Source organism: Heptranchias perlo, chromosome 12 (assembly GCF_035084215.1).
Source record: "Heptranchias perlo isolate sHepPer1 chromosome 12, sHepPer1.hap1, whole genome shotgun sequence".
Taxonomy (NCBI): domain Eukaryota; kingdom Metazoa; phylum Chordata; class Chondrichthyes; order Hexanchiformes; family Hexanchidae; genus Heptranchias; species Heptranchias perlo.
In genome coordinates this window covers 67416926-67421925 of record NC_090336.1, presented here as the reverse complement: position 1 = coordinate 67421925, position 5000 = coordinate 67416926, and the positions used below count along the sequence as shown (strand labels likewise).

Here is a 5000-nt window from a genome sequence, read left to right as displayed (position 1 = left end):
ACTTTAAACAAGCAGGGTCTGCTTCCAAATGAAAGCTGCGCTCCCGAACTGGACTGACTGACTGTCTGTCTGTCTGTCTGTCTGTTTGTCAAGGGGTGGAAAAGGCGGCGGTGGTGGTGAGGGTGGAGCTTTACGCTCAGGAGGGGAGACTTTCCTTCATGCCAATTAATCTGCAGCAGAATGTCATCCCCCCCGACCGGGATTCGAAGCCCGGTCCTGACCACGAGACCACCGGGGAGAGTTGCCTCAAGTCCCTGAGGGACCTGGACACGAGGCCGAGGACACACGCACGCCTGCTGCACTGGCAGCAGCGACCAACAGGGGGCTGACCGGCTGATCCTTCCCTTTCACAGGCAGGCTTTTGGCCCTCGCTGAAACGACAAAGGTGTTCAGAAGGAAGTCCTGGGGGGAAGGCAGGCAGGGAGGGACGGACACAGGGAAGTCCGCACAAAACAGGTCCCCTGGAACCTCTGACCCAGAAAACCGGGTTCCTGGTGAAAGCAGTCCTGCCCCGCCCTGCCATTAACATGACAATGGACAGGGCCCGGACCAGGCGCAGCGGACGGTAGCGAGCAGTCGGAGGGTGAAAATCCGCCAGTGGGTGAAAAGGAGAGCCGTGCGGTGAGAGGAGGCGGAAAGCGGTTCGCAGACTTTCGCTGTACCTCCGGCGGGCAGCGCCGCACCTCCGAGCGCTCGGTACCGTCCGCTGCGCCTCGTCCTGCCGCACGCGACGAGCCGTCCCCGGAGGAAATCGGCCTCGGCCTTCCTGAGATATCAGTCTCCAGGTGGGACAGAAAAACCGGGGGCCCCCGGCTCGCTTTCGGCGGCCCGCTAGTCGACTTCCCGTCGTGCGAACGCGATCCTTCCGGTACCCTTCGGTGCCCCTTGCCCGACTCTAGCTCCGGTGGTAAAGCGGAGTCGGTCGGTCTGACGGCCGCCGAGTTAGCAGGCGGAAAGCGGTTTGCAGCCTTTCGCTGTACCTCCGGCGGGCAGCGCCGCACCTCCGAGCGCTCGGTACCGTCCGCTGCGCCTCGTCCTGCCGCACGCGACGAGCCGTCCCCGGAGGAAATCGGCCTCGGCCCTCCTGAGATATCAGCCTCCATACGGGCGTCACAAATCAGTGGACATGGTCAGCTGCAAAGCAGTGTCATTACAACCTTTCATAAACAACAGGGCAGCACCGCACTGCACTGCACTGCACCCCACACTACATCACACTTGCCTGCCTGCCAGCCTGCCGCTGCCTACTCTCACCAGCGGACCAAAGTGAGGATAACACCCCGAAGCAAGCATCTCCCTTGCCGCCCACCAGCCCACACCAATCCCCTTGCCTGCCTCCCACAAATTCCACCAGCGAGGCAAAGTGAAAATCAACCCCCAAAAAACGCACTCCACACCGGCCATCGCCCGCTATACACCCCCCCTGGGGCGAATATTAAGCCCGAGAACACCGACTGTAACCAACCGCAGTGAAAAGTTGAAGTGGCAACTCATTAACCAGATTTACACTTGGCAACTCATAAACCAAATGAACAAAAAATCTGGTTAATGAGTTGCCCAAAATAAATCTGGTTAATGAGTTGCCACTTCAACTTTTCACTGCGGTTGGTTACAGTCGGTGTTCTCGGGCTTAATATTCACCCCGGGGGGGCGGGGTGGGTGATTCTGGGGGTAGTGTCCGGGAGGGTGAGCCTTTTATTCGGCAGGAGGCGTGTGGGGAAATCATCAACCTGTCAGACGATGAGTTGTCACAAATGCCATTGCTTAATGAAAGCTGCGCTCCCGAACTGGACTGACTGTCTGACTGTCTGTCTGTCCGTTTGTCAAGGGGAGGAAAAGGCGGTGGCGGTGGTGGTGAGGGTGGAGCTTTACGCTCAGGAGGGGAGACTTTCCTTCATGCCAATTAATCTGCAGCAGAAAGTCATCCCCCCCCGACTGGGATTCGAAGCCCGGTCCTGACCACGAGACCACCGGGGAGAGCTGCCTCAAGTCCCTGAGGGACCTGGACACGAGGCCGAGGACACACGCACGCCTGCTGCACTGGCAGCAGCGACCAGCAGGGGGCTGACCGGCTGATCCTTCCCTTTCACAGGCAGGCTTTTGGCCCTCGCTCAAACGACAAAGGTGTTCAGAAGGAAGTCCTGGGGAGGAGGGAGGGAGGCAGGGAAATCAGCACAAAGCAGGTCCCCTGGAATCTCACACCTGCGTCCCAGAAAACAGGTCTCCTGGTCAAAGCAGTCCTGCCCCGTCCTGCCATTAACGTGACAATGGACAGGGCCCGGCAGCTTGAGACACATCTTTTTTTCAATATGCAAGTTCTTTTTAAAAAGGTTTCCTTCCACAGCAGCTCTGAGTAAGAGTGAGAGAGAGAGAGAGAGAGAGAGAGAGAGACTGACACTGACACTGACACTGACACACACACACACACACACACACCGTCTCCCATCCGATTGGTGGACTATGGGATTGAAAATCGAACTTTGAGTTTCAATGCAGGGGGGAGAGCGCGAACGCAGCCCCTCCCAACTACCACACGCGCGTTGTTGTTGTTGTAATATAGAACTGCAAGTTGCCGTTGTCGTGGTCGTTTCGAATCAGCACAAAGTAGGTGCCTCCCTGGAATGTCACACCTGCGTCCCAGAAAACAGGTCTCCCGGTCAAAGCAGTCCCGCCCCGCCCTGGGATTAACATGACAACGGACAGGGCCCAGTCAGGGAGCAGCTTGAGAGACACCTTTCAATAGGCGCTTCTGAAACATTAACGCCTTGTTTCTTCCGACAGTTTAACCAGCGATTAACATGACAACGGACAGGGCCCAGTCAGGGAGCAGCTTGAGAGACACCTTTCAATAGGCGCTTCTGAAACATTAACGCCTTGTTTCTTTCGACAGTTTAACCAGCCTTTAACACGCCTTGTGTTTTTATTTCCCATTTCCAGCCAGCCAGCCAGCCAGCCAGCCAGCCAGCCAGCCAGCCAGCCGAGCCGAGCCAGCATCTGCAGTATTTTTTTTGATTGGTCTTGCCTGCCGTGGAATGAATGTTTCAACACGAGCTGCTGATTGTCAGCACCTCACCTCTTTCTCAATTGGCCGTTGCAATCTCACTCACTCGCTGTGAGACACGTCACGTCACTAGTTTTACTCAAAGAGGTTTCCTTCCACGGCAGTTCGTTAGTGACTGAGACTGACTGACGGAGGTCCGTTGAGACATAACCCTCCCCCATCTGATTGGTGGCCTACTGGCAAATTTACCAATCTGTCAAGCAATCCTGGCAAGAAAGGAAAAAACGGCAACTTCTTTAAACTCATCCACTGTTGCAATTAGAAACGGTGGCAAAAAATGTGGCCAGAGTGGGAGAGAACGGCAGTGCTTCGAGACTGCTTTCAACACCGGCAGCCAGAGAACAAAGAGGGAGGGCAAACAGGACCCGAGATCAATTCGCATCGAGCGCGTTATCGCTTCTCGGCCTTTTGGCTAAGATCGAGCGTGTTCCTTTTCGGGCTTATTTGGATCTGAGCGGACTGGAACGCTGGCCGCGACCTCGTGCGCTCGCAAAGTGCGGACTTTGCTGTGATTGGTCGTTTGTGTGCTGGCTCCGCCCCTAAATTTGCATAAGGACCAAATCAACACTGCAATGGCAGGGAAGGGTTCCTGGTGAAAGCAGTCCTGCCACTGACATGACAATGGACAGGGCCCGGCAGCTTGAGACACATCTTTCTTTCAATATGCAAGTCCTTTTTAAAAAAGTTTCCTTCCACAGCAGCTCTGAGTGAGAGAGAGAGAGAGAGAGAGAGAGAGACACTGACTCACTGACTGATACTGACACCGACACACACACACATATTATTTATTATTATTTTAAACGACAAAGCTGTTCAGAAGGAAGTCCTGGGGGGAAGGCAGGCAGGGAGGGACGGACACAGGGAAGTCCGCACAAAACAGGTCCCCTGGAACCTCTGACCCAGAAAAACGGGTTCCTGGTGAAAGCAGTCCTGCCATTGACATGACAATGGACAGGGCCCGGCAGCTTGAGACACATCTTTCTTTCAATATGCAAGTTCTTTTTAAAAAAGTTTCCTTCCACAGCAGCTCTGAGTAAGAGAGAGAGAGAGAGAGAGACACTCACTCACTGACTGATACTGACACCGACACACACACACACACACACACACACATATTATTTATTATTATTTTTAATTGATTTTTAGAACAGGGAGATGGACTAGGGGCTTGCTCCGTCCACTCCACGCATCGACCCAGTATTGCAGTGTTTCTGGGAACGGTGCAGCTCCCCGTGGGGAGATATTCAAAAGGAAAAACAGCTGTTTCCCAGTGTCTCTGTGTGTGTGTGTGTGTGTGTGTTATTACTGAGAATAAAGCTGATATCTCTCTCTCTCTCTCTCTCTCTCTCACTCAGAGCTGCTGTGGAAGGAAACCGTTTTAAAAAGAACTTTCTCAGCTCAGTGGTATTTTTTTCTTCTCCAAGGCTGAGTGCCGCTCGCACGTAGCGATATAATTCAAAGTGCAAAATAACTTGGCGTCGTTGACTTTAAACAAGCAGGGTCTGCTTCCAAATGAAAGCTGCGCTCCCGAACTGGACTGTCTGTCTGTCTGACTGTCTGTTTGTCAAGGGGTGGAAAAGGCGGTGGTGGTGGTGGTGAGGGTGGAGCATTACGCTCAGGAGGGGAGACTTTCTTTCAGAGGTGCCAATTAATCTGTAGCAGAAAGTCATCCCCCCCGACCGGGATTCGAAGCCCGGTCCTGACCACGAGACCACCGGGGAGAGTTGCCTCAAGTCCCTGAGGGACCTGGACACGAGGCCGAATACACACGCACGCCTGCTGCACTGGCAGCAGCGACCAACAGGGGGCTGACCGGCTGATCCTTCCCTTTCACAGGCAGGCTTTTGGCCCTCGCTCAAACGACAAAGGTGTTCAGAAGGAAGTCCTGGGGGGAAGGCAGGCAGGGAGGGACGGACACAGGGAAGTCCGCACAAAACAG

At 54.5% G+C, this 5000-nt stretch overlaps 1 pseudogene; it reads left to right on the top strand.

Moving 5' to 3' along the window:
• Positions 1 to 4175: 4175 nt before the first annotated feature.
• Positions 4176 to 4292, top strand: LOC137329798 (U2 spliceosomal RNA; annotated as a pseudogene).
• Positions 4293 to 5000: the final 708 nt, after the last annotated feature.